Below are 15,492 nucleotides of genomic sequence, written 5' to 3'. Positions count from 1 at the left end.
CATAGCCCAGTTTTCTATTAATAAAGAGAAGATGCATGGCCTCACATATTTTGCTCCCACGTGACTACGATAACAATTGACATGAAATATCAATACTACCAGAAAGTGAAATTGATAATAGAATGCTCTCTACTCCGGAGGCTCAGGGAGGAAGGATGGAAAGAGTACACGTTTTAGAGCCAGATAGACTGGGTTCTCACCCCAGCTCTGTTACCTCCTAGTTGCATGACCCTAAGCAAGTCATTTAACCCTCTAGGATTCTGTTTCATACCCTGGAAAATGGGGGTGCAATCAGCTTCCCAGAGAACTGACCTGAGGATCACGTGAGATTATATCTGTACAGTAACCAGCACAGTGCCTGTAATATGCTCAGGGATAGTGTTCAGTGAATGGTAGCTGTAAATTTCCTATCTGTCCTTGCTATTACTGGATGTGACAACTCTGCAGTCTGACACAAATCATTTTGGCAGTCCCAGACCAGGAGGTCCATTTATTGGAGGGTTAATGGTAATGACCATGGTGAGGTCTGGCAGAATCACTGAAATTGCTGCTAACCCCTCCCGGTTTTTGTCCTTCTTTTCTCTTTTATATTTATGTATTTGTTTGGCTGTGTGGGTCTTCGTTGTGGCACACAGGATTCTTGATCTTCATTGAGGCATGTGGGAGCTAGCTCCCTGACCAGGGATCAAACCCAGGCCCCCTGCATTGGGAGCACGAAGTCTCAGCCACTGGACCACCAGAGAAGTCCCATCCTCCTTTTCTTAGCCCCAGAGAGTACCCGGATTGGGAGCTGAAGCCCTGGAGAACACTGTCATAGTGTGTGTACACTTGGATTGGAATAATCTCTACCTAAAGATAATCCAGATGAATCCCCAGCCCCCCAAAATATCTTCTTCTAAAGGACAAATAAAATAAAGTAATCTCTGTATAAAAGAAAAGGTGATTAGGAGATAACAGTAAAGAAAATTGAGACTGCACAGCAGGCTCTCCTTAACTTCAAGGCAGTCTTTCTTTATCTCACTTAAATATAGGTGATGCTTTCAACTTGATTCCAATCAGTGTAGCCTTTGTGTACAGCCTCTGAAGGAGGTGGGCAGAGAGACCGTGAAACAGGAAGCAGGGGAAAGGCCTCTGGGAGCAAAGTGTATTTTCTGACCATCTCCAGTGCATCCCTGGGCAGCCTTTTTCTGCAGGGGAAATCATTCTGCTGCACTTTGATTTCCCGTCAGTAGGCTGGAAATTATCCCAGGTAGTTTGGGGTTTAAAATAACAATTTTATGGAGAAGGAACCAGCCAACCAACTCGTGTGATGTCAAAGCACCGCTTACCGATGGGCTGTGTAGTGAAGCTTCTGTTACAAGTGCCTCTTGTCCTCACCAACCCTGGAGGTTTAGCCACCTTGGTATTTGAACTCTGTAAGTTCAGATTGCCATGTGTTTTCCTGAAAAGAGGTTAATATTTTCTGATTTGAATTTAGTGAATTACTCCAGGTGATATTCATCTGTCCCTTTCTGATGACCCTCTCTACCTCCATGTTCCCTGTTGTAATTGCCCATTAATCAGCCCGGAGTTTGCCAATAGGAAAACCCATCCACAGGGCTATGAATTTGAGGGGATTAGGACAAATTAGCCTGGTGACATGCAGTGACAGGCTCAGGTTGTGTGGCAAGCCTGGAATGCACAATTTGGTGGGTGGACAAACATCCTTTAGCAAAAGGACTACAGCAAAACTGTTGGTGTGCAATGTCCATTTGTCTTGAACAGAGAGATACAAAAGGAAATCTGAGCAGCTTCTTCCCTAATAGGTAAAACATATTAATAATTTTGATAGCTTTTACTTTCTTGAAAAACAATTAGACAGTTTAAGAGCTAAATGGGACCTTAAGCTTATATAACTTTTTGCTGTTGCTATTCAGTTGCTCAGTTGTGTCTGACTCTTTGTGACAACATGGACTGCAGCACACCAGGCTTCCCTGTCCTTCACTATCTCACGGAGGTTGTTCAAACTCATGTCCATTGAGTCGATGATGCCATCCAACCATGTCATGCTCTGTCATCCCCTTCTCCTCCTGCCTTCAATGTTTCCCAGCAGAAGGGTCTTTTCCAATGAGTCAGCTCTTCACATTAGGTGGCCAAAGGATTAGAGCTTCAGCATCAGTTCTTCCAATGAATATTCAGAGTTGATTTTCCTTAGGATTGACTGGTTTGATCTCCTTGCAGTCCAAGGGACTCTCAAGAATCTTCTCTAGCCCCACATTTGAAAGCATCAATTCTTTGGCACTCAGCCTTCTTTATGGTCCAACTTTCACATCCGTACATGACTACTGGAAAAACCACAGCTTTGACTATATCTAACCTAAGTCCCTCATTTTACAGATGTATAGACTGAAATCCACACTTGGAAAGTTACCATGTATGATGTCACACAGAACTAAAACCCAGTTCTCCCCTTTCCTAACTTAGGAAATTGATCCAGGTTGTTCTCCATGTAGGGCATAGATAATTTGAAGCGTGCCTAGATTCTAACTTTGCTTGCAAATAATTTCCATCCACTTGCCTGGGGAGAGAGAAGGTCCAGACTTAATGGAGCAGCTCAGGGTTCTGCCTCAGCCTCTTCCTTGCTTTGCCTGAAACAGGGCACTTGCTTGGTACCAAAGAGTTTCACAGTTCTTACCTCCCCTAAATAGGCACTTCAGGTTCAGGCTCTGTCTTCACCTGCTGGAACCTGAGCTGCCCGTCATCCCCAGCACCCAGCACACCTTGAAGGGGGACATTTTTGACTCCTAGAAAACTGGCTGGTGGTTGTTTCTCTAGCTGAATAGCAAGTGGTAATCAAAATGGGCAAAAAGAAAAGAGGTCGAAATGACAGAGATTCAGCTGCGGCAACTGTCTTAGTTCAGGCTGCTGTAGAGAGCACCGTCGTCTGGGGGCTTCAGCAGCAGACATTTATTTCTCACAGTCGTGCAGCCTGGAAGTTTAAGATCAGAGTGTCAGCCCGGTTGCATTCTGAGTGAGTGCCCTCTTGGTTCACAGATGACCATCTTCTCCTTGTATCCTCATGTGGTGGAGAGAACAGAAGCTCTGGTGTCCTCCTCTTCTTATAAGGATGTTAATCCCATCATGGGAATTCCACCCTCATGACCTCATCTAAACCTGCTCTGCTATGCTAAATCACTTCAGTTGTGTCTGACTCTTTGCAACCCTATAGACTGTAACTCTTCTGTCCAAGGTATTCTCCAGGCAAGAATACCGGAATAGGTTGCTGTGTTCTCCTGCAGGGGATTTTCCTGACCCAGGAATCAAACCTGCATCTCTTTATGTCTTCTGAATTGGCAAGTGGGTTTTTTACCACTTGGGAAGCCCTTCATCTAAACCTAATCACCTCCAAAAATGCCCACCTCCAAACATCCTCCCATTGGGGATTATGGCTTTACCACATGAAATTTGGGGAGACACAGACATGCATAGCCACAATTTACAGGCAGCATTGTGAAACTTTATTCCCTGAAGACTTTCAAAAGGAGTTTATTGCCAGCATTTATTTGTCTTGATTATGAAAGTAAAATTCTACCTGGAGTTGGAGGATGGAACAGATGACACCCTTGGGGACTTCCTTGATGGTCCAGTGGTTGAGAATCCACCTTCCAGTGCAGGGGACATGGGTTCGAACCCTGGTCAGGGGACTAAAATGCCACATGCCCAGGGACAACTAGACCCCTCTGTGCCACAACTACTGAGCCCGCCTGTCGCAACTAAGATCGCATGTGCTGCAACTGAGACCCAGCGCAGCCAAAAGTAAATAAATAAGTATTTAAAAGACGGGCTTCCCTGGTGGTTCAGTGGTTAAGAATCAAGGGGAGATTCCACACACCAAGGGGCAATTAAACCCATAGGCCACAACTACTGAAGCCCTTGCTCTAAAGGCCATCTCTGTAAAAAGAGAAGCCACTGCAATGAGAAGTCTATGCACCACAACTAGAGAAAGTCCATGCACAGCAATGAAGGCTCAGTACAGCCAAAAATAAATGGATTAATTAATTCATAAATATATATGTTAATATTTTGGAGAAGGCAATGGCACCCCACTCCAGTACTCTTGCCTGGAGAATCCCACGGATGGAAGAGCCTGGTGGGCTGCAATCCATGGGGTCGCTGAGAGTCGGACACGACTGAGCGACTTCACTTTCACTTTTCACCTTCATGCATTGGAGAAGGCAATGGAACCCTACTCCAGTACTCTTGCCTGGAGAATCCCAGGGACGGGAGAGCCTGGTGGGCTGCCGTCTATGGGATCGCACAGAGTCAGACATGACTGAAGTGACTTAGCAGCTTAGCATGTTAATATTTATATATAAATTATATTTATTAAATAGATAATTATATATATATATATATGAAAAAAGATAGCACTTTTAAGTTCTTGCCAAACTTGAGAATGAATGTCTCTCATGTTAAAGAGTAAGATGGCTGTGGAGGGCAGGGGGCAGTGTCCTCTTGGGGCCACCAGCAGCTGTGGAGGAAGGCTCCAGGTTAGGATAGGACATCGGGGCTAGTGGAGAACGTCGCCAGCTCTCCCTGTCCTCTCTCCCTGTCTGGAAATTCTGGCTGCTGATTTCAGGTTTCTCAGAGGTGGGGGCCACAGTTTTTCAGTAAGTTGACTTGGAGCACACAATCAGTACCATGCATGGACATCCTCAGCGCCCCTCTGTCCTCTCCATTCCAGTGGCAGTCAGTTGGTAGCCCTGTTACTGGACCTCTGCTCATTTCACTCTGCATGTAGAATCACTTATTTACATGTCTGTCTCCTAGGAGACGGGAAAGCCTTTGAGGATAGCAATGATAACGATAATAGTTCGTGGATCGCAACCTTTACTTACTACCTGCTGTCCTTTATGTAATTTCACTTCTGGAAAAAGAAATTTAAATATTTTCAGGATGTGAATGGAATTTTTTATTATACTCTTACACTCTTTAAGTATTTCTTAGAATGCAATGCTGCAGTCCATGGGGTCACAAAGAGTCTGACTGAACAACAGAATGCAACCCTCCTATCCCCCTGCCCAAAATTTCATGAAATTTTTTTGCCTAGGGGGGTGGGGTTGTGACATTTATTGCTGGAAGAAGTAGTCACCAGGATGTTAGGGAAACTAAGAACCCTCTTATATGTCTATTCAATGCTCACATCTTTGCAAGCCAACCTTCTACTTACCATGGAGGCCACGTTGCAGCATGAAAACCATTCGGCCAGCAACTTGCTTGGAGCAGGCGTGATTGCAGCTGTCTCTCTCCTGTGCATGGCCCTGTACTTCTGTTACCCTGACAGTGACCGCTTTTCTTACATTTTACACCCAGGGCAGGTACCACAGCTGCCCACCTAGTCTCAGACCTGACCTGTGTTCATTTACAGTTCACATTAAGCCAGCTGTCCCTTTCTCATACTGCCTCTCAGCATCATTCCATCATCTGCAGCAGTGGTTCTCCAAGTGTGGCCCCAGACCCGCAGAGCCAGCATCACCTGGGAATTGTTGGAAATCCAGTTTCTCACAGCTTAGCTCAGACCTGCTAGAAACTCTGGGGGTGGAGACCAGCCATCTGTGTTCCCCTCCAGGAGATTCTGATGCAAGCTGTAGTTTGAAAAGGGGAGAGGTGGGTGTTGATTGTTTGTTTGAACAGTTAGTCCAGTTTCTGTAAATGAATCTCCTGCAGTTCCTGCCTCCCACTGCCTCAAGCCTCCCACAGACTATAGTCTGCAAACAGCTGGAAGCAGTGCCTCCCTGCCCAGGCTGGGTTCAGGTTCATGGACTATGAGGGCACCACCACCAGCATCAGAGCCCCAAGCTTCCACATGTCTGACAGGGAGGTCCAGATATATAAAGAATAATGAGGAGGAAAACACACACACACACACACAAAGAAGTTTAGCCTTAAAAAGGAGATTGAAGATGGACACGATGATTTCAGATATCTTAAGCACCATGATGTAGAAGACGTAACAATTATTTTTTATTTATACCTTAGGAGCAGGAACAATAAGTAGAAGTTACAGGGACCAGGTTTGTGCTGAGTAATAAAGAAGAGCATCCTGATACATAATCCTAGGCTTACACACAGAATGGGCTCTCTGTAGCCATAATGGTGCACCATCGTTGCTTGTGTTTGGGCAGAGGCCATAGGACTCTTCTCAAAGCTGTAGTAGAGCTGCTTCATGATAAGGCAAGGGTTGCCCTGGGTCACCTTCAGGTGACCTGACATTCCGTAACCTTAGTTCCTTACAGGTACTGGACACGAAGGACATTTCTCCTGACATTCTGTAACCTTAGTTCCTTACAGGTACTGGACACGAAGGAAGGAAGGAAAGGAGAGAGGGAAGAAAGGAATAACTGCCCCAATTGTTTATGATTATTGTATTTGTTTATAATTTGATGTTATTTTTGATGTTACAAGTGTAACAGCAAGCTCACCTTCCTACTATGTGTTCTGTCGGTATGGTGTTACTTTTTATAGTTAATATGCATCTGTAAGCCGATGTAGAATAAGACTGAGAGAAGCAAAGAGGTGATTCATTGATTTCTGCAGCATGTGTGATGTGCCCATGCACCAAGCACTCGAAAAATAGGTGGTGAGGAGGCGGAAAAGACTTAATATGTGGTTTCTACACTGAGCTTTTCAGGTTGCTTTGAGACACAACCCAGTAGATGGATCCCCCAAAAAAGAGGCCCCAAACGGATGAGAACTTAGGGGAGTTCTGGGTTCAGAAAGGTTTGATGGTTAACCTCAAGTGTGTGCGTGTGCTAAGTCACTTCAGTCGTGTCTGACTCTTTGTGACCCTGTGACTAACCGAGCAGGCTCCTCTGTCCATGGGATTCTCCAGGCAAGAATACTAGAGTGTGTTGCCGTACCCTCCTCCAGGGGATCTTCCCAACCCAGGGATCAAATCCTCGACTCTGGTTTTTTACCACTAGCGCCACCTGAAAAGTCAAAGCAGAATATTAAATTCACTAACTAAACTAAATTGCTAATTCCTATCACACTGCAGAAAACATTGCTTTTAAACATTCATGTTTAAAAAAAAAAGAAGAAGGAAACATAGGTTTAAAAAGAAGGAGAAAGAGGAGGTTGTACAGTACTTTTTAAAATTCATTGTTATTAAAGGAATAGTCAATATTTTTATCATTACAAGTTGAGGAAGTTAACTAGTGGTCTCCAAAAGCCATAATTTGTCCTCAAGTTTCCTCCCCAGTTCCTGATGTTTGGGCCACTCCAGACTCTCAGGGAAAAGCACTTTAGGTGTTTAGAAAGTATGGAAATCAAATGCCAGTTCGTCCACAGTGCCAAACACAAACTGTTTCAGGATGGTCAGGGTGCCAGTAATAATTGTGTGCATGTGTTTTAATCTAGCTGGTTAGGAATCTTTTAGCTTCATTTTTAAAAAGCATAAATTCCTGTCTTAAAAATTGCCTATATGTATATATATGCATACATACATATATTTCATGATATAGCAATGTCTATTTATGCAGAAAAGTCAAGGTGATATGCTAATGAAGCTAATAATCTGGAATGAATTTTCAGCACACTGAATGAAAATGTCCATTTCACACTCCACTCACAGCACTGCGTGCTGTGCTGCGCTTAGTCCCTCAGTTGTGTCTGACTCTTTGCGACCCCATGGACTGTAGCTCGCCAGACCCCTCTGTCCATGGGGATTCTCCAGGCATGAAGACTGGAATGGGTTGCCATGCCCTTCTCCAGGGCATCTTCCCAATCCAGGGATCAAACGCAGGTCTCCTGCATCGCAGGCGAATTCTTTACCAGCTGAGCTATCAGGGAAGCCCAATTTTTGCGACATCCAGGGACTATACAGTCCTTGGGATTCTCCAGACAATTCTACTGGAGTGGGTAGCCTATCCCTTCTCCAACGGATTTTCCCGAGCCAGGAATCAAACCGGGGTCTCCTGCATTGCAGCCACTGGATTCTTTACCAGCTGAACTACCAGGGAAGCCCACTCAGAGCACTGAGTGGCATCAAAAAGACTAATCTCTGCTGATTTAGAAGCACATCCCAGTTTTCCCTCCCGCCAATCCACCCTTCCGGGCATCAGTCCTCATTGTACAGTGTTGTGGTCCAGGAGATTAGCCTGCAACTGTCTGATGTCACCCTGTGACAGCCTGAAATTGCACTTTTTGAATCACTCCCTGATAACTGTTGGTTGACTTCACATTTGCCCTTTTCCCACCAACATCCGGTCGGAATCGGGTGGTGAGTAGCCGCCACACTGGTTTGTTCTGGTTGTTGAGATAATATCAGACTGTCTGAGGATAGTCCTTCTGTGATGACTCAGCCGGTGCTTCCTCCACCCTCCCCTTTGTGTGCTGGTCATTCCGTGAGCGCTCATGGGAGGCTTGGACCCCAGGCTGCATCCCGTGCAGGAGAGTAGCTCCCAGCCCAGTTCCCGTGAGGCAGGTCCATGATGCCGTCATTGTATTCAAAGAACTGCCTCTTTTGCTTGCTTCAATATTACCTTTAAAAGTCTTTCTTCTCTAACAATGTTATATATTCTGAGTTTATTACGAGGGAAAGAATCTAAACATTTATGATAGCCATTCTATCTCTGTTCAGATAATTTATCCAAATAGATTAATTTAAACAATCCCCTTGTCCACGATTTCCACACGACAGATCATGCCGGGGTACCAGTGCATTTAAAGCTAAAAGTGCATTTTTCACAAAGCTGGTGTTAGTCTTCACTTACACCCCCACTGTCTTTCTAGGCGACCAGCTGCGTGAACTGTGCTTCTCCCTCTGTCTCTGCTCCCCTCCTGCCAACATCCCATCCCCGCATCCCTCCATTCTCTTTCCACTCAGAGGCCAGGTGCTTTTTGCCTGCCTTGCTAATCTCGCCTGTATTTATTCCCCTGTCCCTACACCCCTGCTATTATCCTAGCCAGGCCTGTGGTTTTTGGAGCTGAAAAGAACCACCTGGCCCAACCATTTGCTTTTTATAGAAGGAAAATGACCTAAAGAAATGAAGTTAATGGTCCAGGCTTTCCGATGAAGGCTTGGCCAGGACCACCCAACTGCCTCTCTCCAGAATTACACACCATCGAACAGCCAGTTTCTTTCCATTTTCATCCATCTTGCACAGATTCCAGGCAGTTCTTTCTGAAGCATGTTGCTAGACCCCCTCCTCAGCTCAAAAACCTTCAGTGCCTCCAAAAATAAAATCTAAACTTCTGAACCTAGTGTTCAACATCAGGCTGACTTTATTCCCCATCCTCCCTTTTACGTACATTTTGCAACCAAGTCAACTGGCCTGTTGCTCCCCAGATACCTCTCACCTGTCCTGCCTGTGCTTTTACCTCCATACCTATCAGCATGAAAGAAAGTGAAAATACTAGTCACTTAGTCTTGTCCGACTCTTTGCAACCCCATGGACTGTAGCCAGAAAGGCTCCTCTGTCCACGGAATTCTCTAGGCAGGAATACTGGAGTGGATTGCCATTTCTTCTCCAGGGGATCTTCCCAACCCAGGGATCGAACCCAGGTCTCCTTCATTGCAGGCAGATTCTTTACTGTCTGAGCCACCAGTGAAGCCCAAATCTGGATCCCACTCATTCTTCAGGGCAAATGTTGAGTGTCCTGCTTTCCAAAAGGCCTTCCCTGTTTCCTTCCAGTTGACAGTAATCTCTCCACCACTGTAGTGACACAGCTTTTCATCCATAACCCCTTCTGTCATTACCTTGTATAACAGTTAGGTGAATACATGCTGATATTTTCTGCTGGTCTCAAGCTTCCTGAGGACAAGACCTTAGCATCCTGGACTTTTGTATCACCCAAAACTCTGGCACAGAACATTCCTTCACCTTCAGAAATAAACCAGTGTGTTCATATAGTTTCAAGTTATTAGCCAGTATAGGTAGAATGCTGTGATTCCTCCAAGCCAAATGTTAATTTTTTATTCATCTTTTTTTGTTACATATAGTTGAGGTAAATACCAGTTATATTATTTATTGTCTGGTACACTCTTAGCTGTTATGATAAACAATGTCACCTACCTGAAAGCATTTTAAATTAATTATATACTACTGGATTTACTTGACACAAAAATGTAAAACAGCAAATAAATAAAAATTTTCTTCTAGACCAAGTTTCACTCCCCTTTCGACAGCCGCCCCCACCCAGCACCCACAACACACACACACACACACACACACACACACACACACACAAGACAACAGTTCTCCTAGAAACTCATCAAACATTTACTGCCATCTTGTGGACAGAGACACCCCTGAATGAAATGGTCATTTGCTTTCCCAAGCAGCCTCTGCTTCAATGTTGAGTGATTAAACCAAAGGAATTAGCCTCTCCATTAATTAAAACATTTGCCCAGACAGTGGTTAGTCAAAGCCAGAGAAGCCTTCATTAATTGTTCTTTATCATTACAGAACCCTAAAATGATTGTCAGAAGTGTGCATACAAATTATCTTAATTTTTTCACTCCGAATATCCAGGAAGAAGGAGGTGGGGGCTGGGGAGAAGTCAGGAAAAGGTGACTGGGTGATTCATCTAGGTTTTGCTTCTTAAAGCAAAAAAACTGTAAAGTTGTATCAATTAATGCTGAGCATTAGCCATTTGCACCCCAAAACACAATTCACTATTGATGACTCAGTAGTCTCCTTGCCACATTTCTCCCAAACAAGTTGATAGTGAAGCTGAACAAATGCATTTTTCTCCACATGGCTATAAAATCAGTATTTCATGGAAGGGGCAAACAGTGGCCCACATTATGGCCACTCAGGTACTGGAATTCAAACTAGTTCTTAAGAAATGGCATGAAATAGAGAGAATGAAATAAAACATTAAACAAGAGTCATTTCACTTTCAGTGAAAGGAGGGGACCCCATCACTACAAGCCTTTCATTCCTTTGATTTTTACTGATAAATCAAAGATCTCCTATTTCAAATGGCATGGGTGCTCAGAATATTTTCCTTTTATATTGAATATAGTCCTTATTCAGATATTGAGCCAGGCCATATCTGCAATTTGTTCATGCTATTATTATGTTTCTAGGGTGCTTTATTGCCTTCTATTTGGCCTGTAATGAAACCCATATGTGGCATTGAACTTGTCTTAAAGAAATGATTTCCTATATGCACAAAAGCAGACCTGAAAGAGAACCAGGACACTTCAGGCAAAGTCGATTCATTGTGCCACACCTCTCTGTAGCCTTCCCTGCTTAGGCTGTCTGAGATCAGAATCACTCATATTTGGTACTTCTTTCTTTCATTCTTGTCTACCTTTGTTAATCACTCCATAAAAGCTGTTCAGATATTAGCTGTCAGACAAGGCCATGCTAGTAAACTGTTACAAAACCACCTGAGAAGTGAGATGCCAGGGGTATAAAGATGATCAGGTGATCAGGAGTTTGCAGTTGCCAGGTGTAAGGCGCACCAGGAGGAAGTAAGTGGTGATGGTCCTGGTAAAGGAGAGGGAAATCATATGATAGAGGAACTTTGGGCAAGACTAATTGTGAAAGCCTTCTGTTAATCTTAACTACTGCAGGCTTCCCAGGGGGTGCTAGTGGTAAAGAACCCACCTGCCAATGCAGGAGCCGTAAGACACGCGGGTTCGATCCTTGGGTCAGGAAGATCCTCTGGAGACAGGCATGGCAACCCACTCCATTCTTGCCTGGAGAATCCCTTGGACAGAGGAGCCTGCCAGGCTATGGTGCATAGGGTTGCAAAGAGTTGGACACGACTGAAGTGACTTAGCATGCACACTGATCACGATACCCTGGGCTAAGCAGTGAGAATGGACAAGAGGGGACAGATACTCAGCTCTTAAAGAGGTAGAAATAACAGCAATTGGTGACAGAGTCTAGAATCTGAAGTTGCAGCGTTGACAATGATTCCATGATTTCCAGCTTGGGTGACCATGTAAAGGCCTGGTGTCATTTTAATGAGCGAGGAAATAAAACTTTTGAGGAACAGATGCGAAGCTTGGGGTGATGGGAATCAAGTGTCCAGAAGCCAGAGACTGGAAAGTTTCAAGAAGGTTACCAAAGCGGAGACCTGAAAATATTCATGGAATTTTGGATTAGACTATAAACCAGAAGTAAAAGGGTCTGAGGTTTGAGGAATTAATAGAAACACAGGTAAACCAGTAGTTCTGTACATTGGCTGCATATTAGAATCACCTTAGGATCTATCTGAGCACTGCCAATGGCCAGGTTGCATCCCAGTCCAATTAAAGCTCCCCAGATGACTACAATGTACAGCTAAGGAGAGACCAACAGTATAGACTCTTCTGGGTAGAAGCTATCATAGAAAAGAAACCTGAGAAAATGAGAGAGTACCATGGGAGGTTGTTTCTAAGATGAGAGAGAAACTAATCTGAGAATAAACTAATGGGGCAGGGACTTTGCAGGTGGTCCAGGGGTTAAAGAATCTGCCTGCCGATACAGGGGACTTGAAATCAATCCTTGGTCCGGAAGGATCCCACAAGCCTCGGAGCAACTAAGCCTGTTCTCCGTAACTACTGAGCCCATGTTGTAGAGCCCGGGAGCCGCAACTGCTGAGACCTCACACTGCAACTACTAAAGCCCGTGTGCCTAGACCTGTGCTCCACAGTAAGAGAAGCCGTTGCAATAAGTCTGAGCACAGCAGTGAAGAGCAGCCCCTGCTCAGAGCAACTAGAGAAAGCCCAAGTGAAGGAACCAAGTCCCAGTGCAGTCAAAAAATTAAATAAAATTTAAAAAGAGACCTAATGGACCAAATACTAGTTAAGATGGAGAAAAAGAAACAGGAAAGGGGATTTCCCTCATAGTCCAGTGGCTAAGACTCCATGTCCTCTGTGCAGGGGGGTCTGGGTTCCATTCCTGGTTGGGGGACTAGGTCTCACATGCCACAACAAAAGATCCTGAGTGCTGCAACTGGGACACAGCACAGCCAAATAAATAAATACATTTAAGTAAATCTTTAAAAGGAATTGAGGACAACAAGATTAGATCTGAACAGAGGAAACACATCTGAAAGTGAAGTTAGCAAGAAAAGATGGGTGTACATACAATTAAGGGGTTTCTGAGGTGGTGCTAGTGGTAAAGAACCCACCTGCCAATGCAGGAGACATAACATACATGAGTTTGATCCCTGGCTTGGGAGGATCCCCTGGAGAAGGGCATGGCAACCCATTCCAGTGTTCTTGCCTGGAGAATCCCAATGGACAGAGGAGCCTGGTGGGCTACAGTGCATAGGGTCACACATAGTTGGACACGACTGAAGCGACTTAGCGCATACAATTAAGTTTGTAGATAGAAGGGTGAGAATAATCTTCATTATCAACATGACAGTAATTAAATGCATCCTCAAACAGATCAGTATGAAATGTCTCCCACTGTGAATAAACAAACTTGTTAAGAAAATATTTCAGAAGACTCATTGCAGGAAGGCGAGAATGGGGGTGGTGCAAGATAGCTGTATGGAATCCTGGGTTTTGCTTGTCTGTATTTTCCAAATTCTCTCCCTGCCTCCAACATTAAGCTCTTCTTGACGCAGTTCAGACCTTGCAGAGGTAGGAAGAGTTCCCTTTCTTTGTCCAGTACCATTTTGTCTCCTTCAGCACCTTCATTAATAGAGATTGTCCTGATCGTGTGACCCTATTAGGTTTCAGGAGAACACATTTAGGCCATTTTTTGCCCCTTGTACCTTTGTGATCAGACAGAGAACAATGGAATAGATGGAGGAGCTAAACATCCAACGTGTGATGATGTTGGGAGGCAATGAGCTCAGTCAGTTTATTCTGTCTTTATTCTGTGTGTGTGTGTGTGTGCGCGCGCGTGCACACAGTATTTGCAGAGCCCAGAATTGCATTTGTCTCTATGTTTTGTCCCCTAACAGTTTTGCCAACTAGGACACTCACTTGTAGTTCCTTTTAAGGCATTACATTCTGACATGTTGGCTGGTAATATTGCCTAAAAATGTGTCTTCCATCAAGCTGCCTCCACACTGTTCTCATAGCATCCTCTGCTGTGGAGGATAGGATGCTGTCTTCTGTCCCTTTCCCTTTTCTAACCAGTCAAGCTGCTATGCAACTCACCACATGCAATATCAGCCCAACAGGCATGACAGGTCTAAGACCTGTGGATGAAAGTCCAACCTGGCTCCCTCATAAACCGTCTGATTCGCCAGACTCTCATGCTCAGAATCATCCCTTGATTGTTTCAGTTCTATTGAACCTGAACTTGAGGAGTTCAGATCAGAGCAAAGTGGAGCCTCTAGCATTTGAATGTGTTGAAACTGAAGACTCTCAGTCTGCTTTAGGCTTTCGTTTCATGAAAAAAACAAAAACATAATACACAATAAACTTTTATGATCCTACTCATAATGTTAACAAATTATCGCCTCGTTTTCCTGATGGAATCATCAGAAACAACCCAGGCCTTTGGGGAAATGCTTTAAGGATCTATGCCCCTAGTAGAAACTACCGAGAGATATTTTCCTAGTAATCTGTCAGCCCCTTCTTTGAAAGCTGTGTCTTGTAGAAGATATGGCCGGGAACTTCAGAGTCCTGCAGATCCACGAAACCACTGCCTCCGCGTCACCCCTGCTCCAGACCAGGGTTTCGTTTGTGTCTCTCTTTGTTTGTGTTTGCTATATAAAAACTGACTCTTTTGACCGATCGTGTTTTCCTCTTCACATTTTATGCTAGAAAATACCTCGGACTATGTGCGTGTGCTCAGTCACTAAGTCATGGACATGGTTTTTTTAATCTCACACCTGGCACCCTCTGATTTTCATGTTCTTTGTTTTTCTCTTTATCTTATTTTTTGTTTGTTTTAATTTTATGATTATGTGCAACTAGGTCACTGCTTTAAGTCATTTTTTGGATAAAAGATATCCTTGATCAAAAATAAATAACATAACCATATATATATTTCCCCCTTTGAGCTCTGGCTTTGAAGAAGCCGTTATCTATCCCAGAAATCAGCAAGTCAGACTCTTGCACCAAGCCAGCCAAGTCATCCAGGAGTGTGTTCCAGAATTATTGCAAAGGTCACCTTTAGGCGTGAATGGACAATGCATTTAAAATGGCCCATTCATTCTGCCCCTGGCACAGATGCTGTGGTGGGTAATTATTTTGATGCTAATATGTGTGCATATCTTTTCTAATGTGGATACCAGACTGAAAGCCTGGATTGAAACCAGTAAGCAACAGATGGCAATCACTCAGGGTCATGACTGTCCTGGGCCTGGTTTTCACCAGTGGCTCTCAGAATAAGCCCCAACCTGGCCAAGTGGTAACTCCCTCCATGTCTGTCTCCCTACCCAGAACTGTCCCACTGGGCAAGACTATGACTGTTCTCCTTAAAGGAGGGGAAAAAAAAAAATTCCTGTGTGCAGCTGCACAAGTGTCCCAAAGTGGAGATTATAGAAATATTTTCACCATCAGGGAACTTGAAATGTCCCATATTTTTATTTCTTAGTGTTAAG

The sequence above is a fragment of the Bison bison genome, unplaced genomic scaffold (assembly GCF_000754665.1).
Source record: "Bison bison bison isolate TAMUID 2011002044 unplaced genomic scaffold, Bison_UMD1.0 scf7180017864483, whole genome shotgun sequence".
Taxonomy (NCBI): domain Eukaryota; kingdom Metazoa; phylum Chordata; class Mammalia; order Artiodactyla; family Bovidae; genus Bison; species Bison bison.
Note: the sequence above shows the minus strand (reverse complement) of the source record.